Raw genomic sequence first — 16160 nt, 5'->3', positions numbered from 1 at the left:
GTTGAATAGGCTAGGGTTGTTTTCTCTGGAGCGTTGGAGGCTGAGGGAAGACCTTAAAGAGGTTTATAAAATCCTGAAGGGCATGGATAGGAAAAATAGACAAAGTCTTTTTCCCTGGCGTCAGGGAGTCCAGAACTAGAGGACATAGGCTTAGGGTGAGAGGAGAAAGATATAAAAGAGACCTAAGGGGCAACTTTTTCATGCAGAGTGTGGCACATATCTTGAATGAGCTGCCAGAGGAAGTGGTGGAGGCTAGTGCAATTGCAATATTTAAAAGGCATTTGGATGGGTATATGAATAGGAAGGGTTTGGAGGGATATGGGCTCGGTGCTGGCAAGTGGGACTAGATTAGGATGGGGTATCTGGTCGGCATGGACGAGTTGGACATGAAGGGTCTGTTTCCATGCTGTACATCTCTATGACTCTCTGACTCTAAGTCAATCAAATTTAGAAGCAAGTCAATCAAATTTATTAAATCAAAAGCTTTTGGGAGGGGCAGTGCGATTCTGATCCTAACCGCAGAACTTGACCATGCCGTCTCTCCCAGAACAACAGGTACAGCAGATTTTATAGTCTGGAAGACCTGTACAAAAAACACCCGGAAAGATGGTTTCTTATGTTCGGCGGATGCACATGCAGAGATCGCTGTATCCAGGAACAGCATATCATGCTGTTGTTTCCTGCAAATATTTGTTCTTTAGTTATTTCTTCTTCAGTTAGTTTGTTTTCATTCAGCACTTGTGTAATCAAGATGTCATCTACAGTACTGCCTAAAACATATTGAAAAATGATGTACTGTTCCTTATTAGTATTCTATTTAGCTAGACTGTTGTGTAACATTTTTCATTTTATTCATTCATAGGATGTGAGCATAGCTGGCTGGGTCAGCAATTTTTATCCAACTCGAGCTCTGTTGAGAAGTTGGTGGTGCGCTGCCTTCTTGAACACTGCAGTTCATAAGTTGAAGTTAGACTGACAGTGTCTTTAGCAAGGAAGTTCCATGAGTTGGCCCAGCAACACTGAAGGAACAGTGACATATTTCTAAGTCAAGATGTTGAGCTGCTTGGAGGGGAACTTGCAGGTGTGGTGCATCAGCTAACCTTGTCCTTCGAAAAGGAAGTGGCTGGGGGTTTGAAAGGTGCCTTAATGAACTTTTTGCAGTGCATTTTGTAGATAATACACACTGTTGCTATTGAGTATCAATCATGGTAATGTGACGCCAATCGAAAGGACTGCTTTGATTTGGGTAGTGTCAAGCTTCTTGAGTATTGTTGGAGTTACACCCATCCAATAAGTGGAGAGTATTCAAATACATTCCTAACTTATGTCTTTTAGATGGTGGATAAGCCTTAGGGCAGACCTGGGCATTTTACGGCCTATGGACCATATCCGGTCCTTTGGTCATTCCTGTCTGGCCCGCATGAGGTCAATCTTAAATTAGAACATAAATGAAAATGTATTTATGCCATGCACGCAATACAACTGTGTTGCTTTTGTTTTAAAAAGGATGCTTTTTTTATTTACGTATGGTCGCATATGCGTGTATAAGTGCGTGGGTGAATAGCTAAAAGTGATGCTTGCTGGCTCGCTCTCAAAATGTCAGCTCACACCAAGACAAGTTATGTCATATCCCACAAAATCGCCAGAAAGAGTAAACCGTTTTCTGATGGAGAGTTTATTAAGGAGTGCTTGTTGGACTCTGCAGAACTAATATGCCCGGAGAAAAAGGAGGCATTTGAGAATGTGCCCCTCTCCTGATGCACTGTAACGAGAAGGATTGGGACATCGCGAGAAATCTGGAACTTCAGCTGCAGCACAGAGTGGTCAAATTTGACTTTTTTTCCTTGGCTTTGGATGAGAGCTGCGACGTACGTGACATAGCCCAGCTACTCATCTTCGTACGTGGGATAACTACGGACTTTAAAATCACAGAGGAGCTGGCAGCCATGCAGTCAATGAAAGGAACAACAACTGGTAATGATTTGTTCACGGAGGTAAATGCATGTTTGGACACGTTGGGACTAAAATGGGACAAGCTGGCGGGTGTGACAACGGATGGTTGTCCAAATCTAACAGGAAAAAATGTTGGACTCTTAAAGAGGATGCAGGATAAAGTGACAGAAATTGACCCTGAACAGAAATTGGTATTTTTGCATTGTATTATACATCAGGAAGTGTTGTGTAAGTCAGTGTTAAAAATTAACCATGTGGTTGATGTTGTAACTAAAATAGTTAACTTCATCAGGGTAAGAGCTTTGAATCACAGGCAGTTTTTTGCACTTTTGGAGGAAAATGAGGCTGAACATCGTGACATAGGCTTCCACACAGCTATCAGGTGGCTCAGCCTGGGCAAAATGCTGAAAAGTGTATGGGACCTGAGAGAAGAGATTCAAGCTTTCTGTGTGAAGAAAGGGAATGGCATTCCACAGCTTTCAGATGCAGACCAGATTACAGACCTTGGTTTTGCTGTTGATGTGACTGCACTTATGAATGAACTAAATGTGAAACTGCAGTGCAAGGAACTTTTTGTGCATTAAATGTATAACTTGGTGAAGGCTTTTATGAGAAAGTTGCAGCTTCTCTCAAACCAAATGGAGGACAACATTCTCACCCACTTGCCAACACTGAAAGAAGCCACACCTTCAGCTGATCACCTCCACAGGTACTCATCTATGTTAGAAGCACTGCATGGTGAATTTTCAAAGTGATTTCAAGACTTTAAAACTGTTGAGAATGAAATGCACATGATTTTTTCCCCATTTACATGCAATGTGGAGAATGCACCTAGTGATGTTCAGTTTGAACTCATTGACCTGCAGTCTGACACACTTCTAGCAGAGTACTTGAGGTCAGTCTCACTGCTTGATTTTTATTCTTCCCTCAAAGAGGAGAACTTTTCACACATGAGGAGGCATGCTCAGAAGATTCTAGTCCTCTTTGGATCTACCTATATACCTATATATGCGAACAGACATTCTCAGTGATGAAGTTCAACAAATCCAAATACAGATCCTCTATCACTGATAATCACTTCTCAGCTGTCCTTCGCATATCCACCTCAGACATTCACCCAGATTTCAATGCACTTGTTCAAGCCCAAAACAGACTGGATTTTTCTCACTAAACAAGTAAAATGAACTTAAAAACATCAAAAGCACTTATTGCTTTTTGTATAGAGTTGTCTGATGTTTATAATACTGAACAATAATGAAACAACTTTTCATTATTGGTTTGTGAGATTAATGTGTTAAAAATAAAATGAAATACTGAAATTATTGTTTTTACAGTTTATTTGTTCTATATTTGACCTACTCCACAATTTCATATCTTTTTTGTAACAGAATATCCTTATTCTTTTGATTATAAGTTTCAGTGCAAAACTATACAATTTAGTACTTTTTACAATGGGAGAAAATTAATACTGAGCAGAATTATGTTCACCTCATTGTTGGTTCAGCCCTCCAACACAACTCAGGTTTCTCATGTGGCCCCTTGGAAGAATTAATTGCCCACCCCTGCCTTAGGGGGTCAGGAGATGAGTTACTTGCTGCAAGGTTCCTTGCCTCTGACCTTCTGTTACAGTACTTAGGCACTAAATACGAGGGGAGATTGCAGGAAACTTTGATGTCATTAAGCATAATCTTTTATTTAACACGTCATCTAATAACGCTACTAACTTTGTATTGGTCGAACTTCAAACGAGGCTTCGCGAAAGAACCATCTGCCAACAATCTGGAAATCCCAACAAAGCAAAATGTTGCATATGCTGAAAATCTGAAACAAAAACAGAAAACATCAAAGAGATGTAACAGGTCTGGCAGTATCTGCGGACAGAGAAACATAGTTAACTTTTCAAGTCTGGTCCGACTTCTTCAGAAAATACTCATTTGACCTTATATCATTTCTCCTGACGACATAGATGGCATTATTTACACAGCATCATTAACCAGTACACCCCAGATCCCAGTTGCAGTTCTTTAACTTTAATCTTGGATCTTTCTAATAGAGACTTCTTTTTTTCTCTCTCTCTCTGATTCTTCTTTCTTTCATTAAGTTACAGAATTATGCTGGATTCAGATTCAGATTCAGTGGAGGCTCTTACTCTTCAGCAAGTTGTACAACTTGGGCCATTTCCTTTTTTGTTTGAGCATTTTAGTTTAGCTACAACATGTTTTTAGCAGCAAACATTGAAGACTAATGTATAGATAATGTGACCATCCTCTCTAATTCATGGATATTAAATATTAATGCAATAACTTCCTTCCAGTCCCAATTCAAAGAGCTAGAACTATTATATTACAGACCTGTAACTTTAAGACAGTGACATGGCATCATGACATATGGCATTCCGAAATGAAGAATCCTGCATTGCCATCAGTCAGTTGCTCCAGTAATAGAGTTGAAACTTTATTGCTGGAACAGCACAGCAGGTCAGGCAGCATCCAGGGAACAGGAGATTCGACGTTTCGGGCACAGGCCCTTCTTCAGGAATGAGCAGAGAGTGTTCAGCAGGAGAAGATAAAAGGTAGGGAGGAGGGACTTGGAGGAGGGGAGTTGGAAATGTGATAGGTGGAAAGAGGTCAAGGTGAGGGTGATAGGTCGGAGTAGGATGGAGGCGGAGAGGTCAAGAAGAAGACTGCAGGTCAGGAAGGCGGTGCCGGGCTGGAGGGATCCGGCTGAGACAAGGTGGGGGGAGGGGGGATGAAGAAACTGGTGAAGTCCAAGTTCATCCCCTGCGGTTGGAGGGTTCCCAGTCGGAAGATAAGACGCTCCTCCTCCGACCGTCGGGTTGTTGTGGTTTGGCGGTGGATGAGTCCAATGACCTGCATATCCTCGGTGGAGTGGGAGGGGGAGTTGAAATGCTGTGCCACAGGTTGGTTGGGTTGGTTCGTCCGGGTGGCCCAGAGGTGCTCTCTGAATCGCTCCGCAAGTAGGCGGCCTGTCTCCCCAATATAGAGGAGGCCACACCGGCTGGGCGGCCTGTCTCCCCAATATAGACGAACCAACCCAACCAACCTGTGGCACAGCATTTCAACTCCCCCTCCCACTCCACCGAGGATATGCAGGTCATTGGACTCATCCACCGCCAAACCACAACAACCCGACGGTCGGAGGAGGAGCGTCTTATCTTCCGACTGGGAACCCTCCAACTGCAGGGGATGAACTTGGACTTCACCAGTTTCTTCATCCCCCCTCCCCCCACCTTGTCTCAGCCGGATCCCTCCAGCCCGGCACCGCCTTCCTGACCTGCAGTCTTCTTCTTGACCTCTCCGCCTCCATCCTACTCCGACCTATCACCCTCACCTTGACCTCTTTCCACCTATCACATTTCCAACTCCCCTCCTCCAAGTCCCTCCTCCCTACCTTTTATCTTCTCCTGCTGAACACTCTCTGCTCATTCCTGAAGAAGGGCCTGTGCCCGAAACGTCGAATCTCCTGTTCCCTGGATGCTGCCTGACCTGCTGTGCTGTTCCTGCAATAAAGTTTCAACTTTGATCTCCAGCATCTGCAGACCTCACTTTCTGCTCCAGTAATAGAGTCAGTTTTCAGTCAGTTAGCTATGTAATGTGCACTAAACCAGCAACCACAGAACCTGGATTACCTGTGCATGTCTGAAGTATTGTAGCATTTTAAATAATGTTATTAATATCTTCAAAATATGTGTCTCAACATGAACCCAAATCTCCATGATGCACGTCATGTGGCTAAAATAACAAAAATCACAAAATGCATCAGCAATAGTGCATATTTACTTTTACAATCTAAGTCAAAAAATATCACAAGGAGAATTCAAAAGCTAAGCAAGTTCACCAATTCAGGGAAAGGATATTAGACCATAAGACATAGGGGCAGAAATTAGACCATTCAGCCCATCAAGTCTGCTCTGACATTCAATCTTTCTCAGCCCCATTCTTCCACTTTCTCCCGGTAAGCCTTTATCCCCTTGATACTCAGGAACCTATCTATCTCAGTCTTAAATATACTCAATGACCTGGCCTCCACAGCCTTCTGTGGCAATGAATCCCACAGATTCATCACTCTCTGGCTGAAGAAGTTCCTCCTTATCTCCTTTCTAAAAGGTTTTCGCTTTCCTTTAAGGCTGCACACTTGGGTCCTAGTCTTTTCTATCAATGGAAACATGTTCCCACCATCTACTCTGTCTAGGCAATTCAGTATTCTGCATACGTCAAATACATCACCCCGCATCCTTCTAAACTCCATTGCGATAAACGCAAAGTCCTTAAACATCCTCATATATTAAGCTTTTCATTCCTGGGACCATTCTGCTGAACCTCCTCTGAATATGAAGGTAGATGACCAAAACCTTGGTTCAAAGTATAAGCTTTAAGAAGCATCTTTGCTAAAGAAAGAGAGACACAGAGATTTCAGGAAAGGTGAGATTATCTGAGCTTAAAGCCCAGGCTGCTGATGGCACAGCCACTAATGATGCAGAAATTCAAAGTGAAGTATGAATTAGAGCACAGCAGATAGCTTGGAGGATTGAGGGGTTGGAGAAGATTAGGGAGGGTTGAAGCAATGCGCAATCTAAAAGTAAGGACATCAAATGTAAAACTGGGGCATCGATTAATTGGGTGTCAATATAAATCAGAGAGCACAATGATGATAGGTGAATTAGAGTATGAGTTTGAAACTAGGCAGGAGAATGTTGGATAACCCTAGATTTTTGGGATGTGGAACATGACTAGTCCATAGGAGAACGTTTGAAAATTACTTAGTGCAAACTGCAGGTAACAGCAATGTGGGGAAGTGTTTCAGCAGCTGATAAACTCAGGAAGAAACGGAGTCTGACAATGTTATGGGTGGTGTAAATAGGTGTCAGCTGGCTTAGCACAAACCAGGAATTGAACCTGACAGTTTTGTGCTTTGTGCAATTTACAGCACACCACACCAACCCGGAACTGATTAAGTATTAGCCCATCAGTGCTGGGAGAGAGGAAGGCATTATCTTAGAAAGAAAAGTAACCAAATACATTAAGGACATAGGCAGAACATCAATTTACAATATTCCCACAAATGAATTCATATTCAATATTGAAAGATTCACACTTATTTTGTTTTGGTTAACATGAAATGGCTGCTTTAAGGCATGGCTCTCCTATTGTTACTGGACAGTGCAGGTTACTCTGGTCTGAATGTCCTAAAAAAAAGGATCAGCATCAAAATAATCCTTCTCATCTCAGAGATGCAGGAGTTGCAATATGGACTTCACTTAGAGGAGGAGAAGCAGATGAAAAAATGTTGAATGAAAACAACAAGAAGGAAAGCTGCAAACTTCATTGAAAGATATAAGCATCCTAGTTAATAAGGCAATGCTAATAGAGGATGGAATAAATTTAGTGTGCAGCAAGAGAACAAGCATTCAGACAGTTAGTAGATTGATATGATCCCTTAGAAAGTGTTTAATGATATTACAAAGTCAGGAAAGTTATTTTAAAAGTACTGCACTATGCCACCACAACTGTAGAGGAGGCATTCAGCATCAATGCAGTCATAGTACCTGTGGCATCATAACCTGTACTGTAGCTGTGACATGTGAATGGGCTGCTAAACTGGTGAGGAAGTCATTGAGTGTAGAAGCAAACAGGAGAATGGTCAGGGGAATGCAGTTGGGAGCAAGGGAGCCGAAAGTGCCAAATGGAGCAGGAGGGTGGACACCAAGCAAAATGCAGTGAGGGTTCCTTGGCCATCACTGATATTGCACATGTATGTATGTGTGGAGTCATCACTGGCCTGAGACTGCTATTGACGATGTTGACTTGATCAACTCCTCTGTCAATGTGGTGACAGAAATATTCATTTAAAAATTACAAGTTTGAGAAGATCAATGCTGGCATAGTAAGAAATATGAGGTTGTAAAAATGTGAATAAGTGAACTGTGCAAAATCCAGCACATGGAAGATGTAAATTATATAGGCATTCAATCCTGAAATACATGCATGCCCTTTGATGGCTCATTTTCTCGATGGGAGACCCATAAGAAAAATGATAAGGGTTCTCCAATAGCAGAAATCGGTGCCTGGAAGTAACAAGCATTCTCTTTTCATACAGGAAATACAAGCCATCTAAAATTTATATAAATGATAAGCAAGGGGAGGAAAGTCGTTTGATTAACCTGTAACAGAAAATGCCATGCAGTATTAATAGGGGACTAACACAAGGCAACATGGGAAGGAGACAGAGCAGTTGGTAGGAAGTGTCTGCAGACACAAGGGGTGGAATTACTTCTAGACTGGATGTAAAGGGAGAGAGAGAAAGAAATTTAAAATGCTAGTGAAGTAGCATAAACAATTCCTTTACTGGGGCTTCTATTACTCTTCCTGTGACATGGAAAAGCAGGTGACATACGAAGAACCTCTAACTCACCACAGGAAAGATAGATAAATGTCAACATTTTGTACATATTCAATATTTGAAACAGTCATTTTTTTTTATTCCATTCCGATGAAAATACCATTGACTTGTATTTCTTACTCACAGTTTTCAAGGTTATTCATCAAGACATCAATAAATTCCTGAATAATCACAAGAAGAATCTATTTTTGCATCTAAAGAGGAAAACAAAACTACAGTGGAGAAAAGTATGAGGAATGTCATGAATGTTATTACCTCATGGCATCAGTTCAATCATACTTAACAAAACCTATTGTTTGGAATGGTATTGCACCTTCCCTCAGCTGATGAATCAGTACTTGTCCGTTTAAAGCACTTAAATAGACTTACAGATTGTGAGTTTAAAAAATGCTGAGGGTAAAGGGCTTCAATATTCATCACCAAAATGGCTGAATAAAACCAATACTGACTAAGATGATCAAATTCTGAAGGACAAAACTGATGGACTAAGCCTGTAACAGTTGATGAGAGGCTCAGCATTAGGAAAAAAAACTACCTCAATTTAAGCTGTGCAATTTAAAGATACTTGGCAAAGATGGATTTGCACTAATTTTTATGTACACGGTGTACCTGGTAGTTTTCCTTGTCAGGCAGAAGCCAATGGTGTAGCTATACTAGATCAGCTTGATCAGGGTACAGCATGTTATGAAGCACAAATCTTCAGCAATCTTGCTGGAATATTGTCAGAGCTCAGTATTTGCAGTATCCAGTGCATTTAGCTGTTTCTTGCTATTAAATTCTCTGAAGACTGGCATTTGTGATGCTGGGGAGGCTGAGATGAATCATCCACTCGATGCATCTGGCTAAAAGCTTTTGCAAATACCTCAGCCTTATATTATGTATTGATGTACTGAGCTCCTCCATCATTGAAGATGGGGATATTTATGAAGTCTACTCCTCCAGTGAGTTGTTTAACTGTTCACTGTCATTTATGATTGGATGTGGCACAACTTTAGGGCACAGTACAAAAATAACAAGGCAGCCTCCTTGTAAACGTCATTGAATCTTGCAATCATACAGAACAGAAGAGATTCCTTGGCCCATCAAGTCTGTGCCACCTACATATTCCACTACCTACACTATTCCCATTTTTCTGCATTAAGCCCATATTCTTGAATATTATAAAATTTCAAGTGCTCTTCCAAATATGTTTTTAAATGTTGTGAGGTTACCATTGACCAGAACTTACTTGGACAAGCCACATGAATGACTTTTCTCTAAGCAATGATAAGCTTAGAATTCTGCAGTGATTAACTCATCTCCTTACACCCCAAAGGGCTACAACCATCTAAAAGACACCAGTGAGGAATGTGATGGAATACTCCTCACTTGTCTGCATTAGTATTGTCCAGCAAATGTCAGACAGCTCAAAATTTTCCAGGACAATGTAGACCATTTAATCAGTTCAAAACATTCATTCTCTCTACAATTGATGCACAGTGGCAGCAGTGTGCACCATATGTGATGCAGTGCAGAAAATTATCAGTATTCCTTAAACAGTGCCTTCCAAACCCAGGAATTCAATTCCTCTATAGGCCAAGGGCAGCAGATGGCTGGGAACACCAGCACCTGCAAGCTCCTCTCCAACCAAATACACGCAAGGATGGCATGGTAGCTCATGGTTAGCACTGCTGCCTCACAGTTCCAGGGACCTGGCTTCGATTCCACCCTCAGGTGACTGTCTCTGTGGAGTTTGCACCTTCTCCCTGTGTCTGTATGGGTTTGCTCTGGCTTCCCCCCACAATGATCCAAAGATGTGCAGGTTAAGTCAATTGGCCATTCTAAATTGCCCCTTGTATTCAGGGATGTGTGGGTTATGTGCCTTAATCAGGGGTAAATGTAGAGTAATAGGGGAATGGGTCTGGGTGGGATACACTTTGGAAGGTCGGTGTGAACTTGTTGGGCAGAAAGGCTTGTTTCCACACTGTGGAGATTCTAGATGTCCAGATTTGGAAGTAGATCACCACTTTTTCACTTGCACAGTCAAGAAACCTCAAACTTCCCAGAGGGTGTCTCAACATCCCAAGAATGATGGCAGGAGGAAAACACACAAAAAATATTGCAGATTTTTTCTCAGCAGTTCTCTACAGGGAAGGATCACTGCATGAGAATTCTTTGCTTCACAAAATTAGTTGTGAATAAAATGTATTACCTGCTGTAGCCTAAAAGCTAGGAAAGGACACCATTGCGTCTGCCTTTCAAGGTAACCTTGGTTCTTAATAATTATGTACCTGGCATATTTCAGGCTGCTGCTGGAAATACAGTAATAAGTCTTATAAGTTGCCCCACCACAGCACTTGCATCAAATGATAGAAGTCATACATAATAACAAAAAATAATGTAAAATTAATACATAGTTCATCACAGTGCAATTAACACCTCCTGGGCTTGGGGAATGCTGGTTAAGGAACATTAGAATACCGTGAATATGCAGCCAGGATGAGACCGCCATTCTGGGACAAGACTGCCACGCTGGGCAGCTGGAACATCAGACCAGAAACATCTGCCAGAGAAAACCAGCAAGATAAAATGATCACTCCTGGATGGAACATCCTGCCAGGATACTGAAACACCTGGAAGCCGAAGGTGAAGAAGACCTCCAAACTGTTCGGACAAGACCGCCATGCTGGAACAAACGGAGTCTGCCACACTGTGCCAGCAACACGGAGTCTGCCACACTGTGCTGAGACTGCCACCTCTCCTTGGAGGCCCAGAGGCTTAGCCTAGCCTACAAATCCAGGCTGTGGGAGTCAGCCTTGGGCCAGCTTCTTGCTCTCTGTGAGACCTTGAGCTGGGGTGGGACTGTGTCTGACAAGTTCTGGTGTTGCCTCCGCTGCCACCACTGCCAAAGGCCTTCTCCCTCAACCCTCCCGCTTCAGCTCCAAAAAAGAAAAGAAAAGCAGTAGAGCCAAAGGACCAAAGAGAAAAGATGAAAATAAAGAGTAATAAAGCCAACATGAGCAAACAAGCCCCAGACTCAGTTTACCTATTCTGTCTGAGCTGAAAATGTGTTGCTGGAAAAGCGCAGCAGGTCAGGCAGCATCCAAGGAACAGGAGAATCGACGTTTCAGGCATAAGCCCTTCTTCTGTCGCCATCTTGAAGATTTGGGGGTGCGGGGAGGTTTACTTGGAGTGAGTTAGATAACTATGTGGCTCATTGTGTGAAGTACAACTGCTATTTCCTTCCAGAGTGATCCAAACATCAATGGAGACAAAAATGGCAACCAACACAGCAAGAGAAACACAGTCAAATTCAACAAGAATTAAAGTGTGGCCAATATTCACCAATATTGTGCAAAGGTACAGCCAAACTAAAAGACCAAAAACAAAAAAAAGCCTAGATTTTGTAAGAAATGACAACGACATGATGATTGCCACTCCACTCCTACTATTTGATGAAAAAAAGAGAGCTCCATATTTCTGAGATGAGATTCCGCTGAGTTCTCTCTCAGACATGTGAAATCTCACTTCCGCTTTGACAGATTTCTCTTGATGCAGAACCATCCAGGCAGCCATAAACAACACCTTTTCTTCACAGTTGTTAGCTGCTGTATTCTGAAATGTAGGGTTCACGACAGCTACTTTGGCAACTGCTGTCAAACTATGACTCTGTTCAGTAAGTGTGTTAGTGTGTTGGGAGGGTTGGGTGCCAGATGGCTGGGGAAGGTATATGTGCCAGCTGGGTAGTGTTCCAGGGTTCCAATAGGTAGGGTAGCAGCTGGGTTGGGGGCTAGGGGACAGAATGCCCCCACTGGGTACGCTGGAGTATCAAATGGATAGGATGCCTAAATGCAAGGAGTCAAGGGGACAGATATATGATGCAGATTTTAGCATGTGTTTGGTCCGGGAGGGTGGAGGGAAGTGTCCAGGGATGTGCAAGCTCATTGGAATAGCCATGGTAAATATGAGGATAGATTCAGGAGGTGGTCCAAGAGCCATTCAAATGTCCACAGATCCAGGAAAAAGTCAGCAAGAAATTGTCTGGCGCAAGCATTCCAGGAGACTGGAAAAAAAGAGACTTCCTCTTCCCAAGGGAAACAGATTGTCCAGGGATCTGGAAGTCAAGGATACTACAAGGAGAATGCTTGTGTTTCAACAGAGCAGGTATATTCCAGATTAGATAGTCAGAAAATTCAAGGTGCCCCAGCTGATGTACTGAGACAACTGAGAAGTGGTGCAGTATTCCTCTATGAAGGAAATCCTGAAATTTAAATTCCTCCAAATAGGGAAATGTACCAATGAAGAGGTCCACAAGGGTAACTGGGGAATGAAAGATCATCCAGTTGAGGAAGGATTTAAGGATTTGCACCAGAGTCAACTGTCCTCAAGGAAAAACTCTACCGACGTCCAAAGAGATTGCACTCTGAGAAAACTGAAACATTCAGATATCCTACTATGTGAATTCAGAACCTTTGGGGAATATTGGATAGTGGTAAATTTAATGTAGTTATAACCACTAAGAAAATAAGGGAGATATTGTATAAGATCATCTTTCTGAATGGGTTAGTGCTCATGCTACAGTGGTTCCACTTATTCTACTAAGATCACACACATTTTGTGGGGCAAGACAAAGATCTTTACCATAGCTTTTGAATGGAGTAGATGTACCTCCGCCAGCTCCCTGAAGTCCTAAGATTTATACCTGACTAAGTGAAATTGCACGTTGCTGTTATGCAGTAAATTTTAGATATCAAATGGTGGTGAATCCTCTACCACTAATCACTAGACAGGTGCAAGATACAGTGAAGGCAAATGGAGGATTCGTGGCAATGAACTACTTCAAACAACCTTTACCCACTATGACAAATTGTTTGAAATGGGCCAGTCTCACAAGATAGCAGGATGGTCATCTGCAAAAATGCTGCACAGGCCAGTTGATATCAAAGAAGTGCCAAAGATACTGGATACTGCAAATGCTATCAACTCTGAAAAATACTCCTTCTGTAATACTGTCCTCTAGAATTATCCATTTCCAAAGACAGCAGGTTGAGAGGACTGAGGGTGAATTGATTGCAGTGTGATAGATCTTAAATGGTCTTGACAAAGTGGAATGTGCACCGAATGTGTCTTCTGTTTGGTTACTCCAGAACTAGGGATCAGTTTTAAAATCAGGGTCACTGTATCAGGATGAAAATGAGCAGAATTATTTTTTCTCTCAGGGGTTTGAGCAACTTTGGAAGCCTCTGCCTCAGGAGGCTGTGGATACATTGTCATCGAATACTTTTAAAACAGAGGTAACCAGATTCTTGTTGGGCAAGGCAAGAAAGATCATAGACAGTTGATGCGGAACTCAAAGAAGAAGCAGATCAATCATGATCGTATTGAATTTTGTTGCAGGCTAAACTGCCTTATTCTGCTCTCATTTCAAATATAACATTGGCAAACATTCGGCAATGTGAACAATTTTCAGATATCTGAGGAGCTATCTTCCCACCAACCCTACCTCCCTCACATTTATGTGTGCACCCCCTTGGCTCACAGTGCTCCCCGGATGCTGCCTGACCTGCTTTTCCAGCATCCCATTCTCAACTTTGAAATCCAGCATCTGCAGTCCTCGCTTTCTCCTAATTCCCCAGATTTGACCTGTCCACAGAATTTAGGATAAATTCATTCTGACCAATTAACACAAGCGCATCAGGCATAGCAGCAGAAGGAGACCATTCAGCCCACAACAGAGTCTGGTCTGCTATTTAATGAGATCATAGCTGATCTGATAATCCTCAACTTTACTCTCTGGCCTTTTCCTCACGAGCCTTGATTCCCTCAATGGTTAAAAATCTGTCTATCAGCTTTCAATATGTTTAATTACCTAGCCTCAGGAGCCTTCTGTGGTAAAGATGTCCACAATTCATAACCCTCTGAGAGACAAAATTCCTCTTCAGCTGTATCTTAAATATTCTGATACTGTCACTGTGCTCTCTGATCCTGCAATATCCCACAAGGAGAAACAACAATTGCATAACTCACCAAACGATTCTATATGTTTCAATAATGTAGACTCTTATCCTTTTAGATTCCACTGAATGAAAGCAAAAACTGTTCCATACATGATATCAGTCAAACTAAATCTTTTCTCAATTGCCTCCAATGCCCATACATCTTTCCTTTCACAAGAGACCCAATGAAATCCCCTTTGAAATCAAGACCAACATTTCAGTTGCCCTCACATTTGTTGACTGAACTTAGATGCCAACTCTTTTGTGATTCATTGATGAGGACTCCCAAGTCCGTCCGATCTGTAGCTTTCTGCAGTCTTTCTCCATTTAAATAATATTTGGTCCTCGACCTCACATCAGTCTATTGTCAATCATCAAAGTATTGAAGTTATTGTTAAAAATCACACAATACCAGGTTATAGTCCAACAGGTTTAATTGGAAGCACACTAGCTTTTGGAGCGTCGCTCCTTCATTAGGTGATAGTGGAGGGCTCAATCCCAACACACAGAATTTATAGCAAAAACTTACAGTGTGATGTAACTGAAATTATACATTGAAAAATTGATTGTTAAGTCTTTCATCTGTTTGAATACCATGATAGTTTCACTTTTTTCATGTGTAAATCACAAAACCTTTTTTTAAAAGTTGCATTCTCAAGTTATTGTTAGCTGTGTTATCAACTATCACTTATAGAACAATTATTTGCTCATTAATGCTCAGTTTCCATTCTGCAAAAGCTGTCTCGTTAGGGCCTTGATCCAAAACTGACAAAAATTACTGAATTTTAGACTTTAGTTAAGGCAACTGCCCTTGACACCCAGGCAGCATTTGACTGACAGTGGTATCAATTATTCTAGTTTTGCTTGGACTCCATGAAATACTTTGCGCCATGTGGATTTGTATCTGGTACAAAGGAAGACAGCTGTAGTCATTGGAAATCAATATCTCAGCTCCAGGGGTCCTCAGGATCATATCAATCATCTTCAGTGATTTCATCAATGGTCTTCCCTTCAAAATAAGATAAGAAGTGCAAAATTGAACAAATTGCAAATTCTGATGACCAAAAGACCGTTTAAAATCTTAGCTGTATTGTTCTTCAAGCAGCTCACACTGGTCTCTCTAAGAACTTTTAGTTTGATTATTTGTCATTCAATCCCAATAAGTGAGCACATTGCAGCTTGAAAGTTCCAACTTGTTGCCAGCAAGATAGAACTTGGATGAATTGAATGTTGAACATGGATAAGTCCTTCTCCTGTTATTATAACATACACTATGTTACCTTTAAAACTCCCAGCAGTTAAACATCATCAAAACTGTTGGCCTACGTTGCACTTGAACCAGAATGTTCAGGTAAATCGCTTCCACTTGTGTGATTCTGTTTCAGTACATCTTCTCTCCTGGGGGTTAACAATTGCTTCTGCTGCAACGAGTCAGTCTTTGATGGTATCAACTATTGATCGAGTTCCAGTCTCCACTTTGTGATTGAAAATGATGTACCATGTTATAAAAAATGTTATTTCTGTGGATCTGAAACAATGAAGTAATCGTTTGGGAACCTTTACTGGTGAAAATGGTTTTGCTGTTTGGAAGTAGAGATCATAAAATCACAAGTCCAACAGCAAGTCAGATTGATGGTGTTTTCTGTAATTGTTTGCCCTCCACCTAGACACAATCACATCTTTTCACAGACCCTGCAAGAATATTTTGAATTCAAATGTCATGTGAGTCAGTAGTCAATATCGAAGCAGGTGAAATTATGTTCCTTCACAATACAACTGCAACACCTGTAAATTGTAATTAAAAAATCTATA

General features: G+C 41.6%; 1 pseudogene; it reads left to right on the top strand.

Annotated features, from left to right (window-relative positions):
- The first annotated feature begins 1757 nt into the window (after positions 1-1757).
- Positions 1758-2708, top strand: LOC148152128 (general transcription factor II-I repeat domain-containing protein 2A pseudogene; annotated as a pseudogene).
- Positions 2709-16160: the final 13452 nt, after the last annotated feature.

This window comes from Chiloscyllium plagiosum, unplaced genomic scaffold (assembly GCF_037043375.1).
Source record: "Chiloscyllium plagiosum isolate Xiang-an unplaced genomic scaffold, Cpla_swu_hap1 HiC_scaffold_1, whole genome shotgun sequence".
Lineage (NCBI taxonomy): Eukaryota > Metazoa > Chordata > Chondrichthyes > Orectolobiformes > Hemiscylliidae > Chiloscyllium > Chiloscyllium plagiosum.
This window is presented reverse-complemented; position numbering and strand designations above follow the sequence as displayed.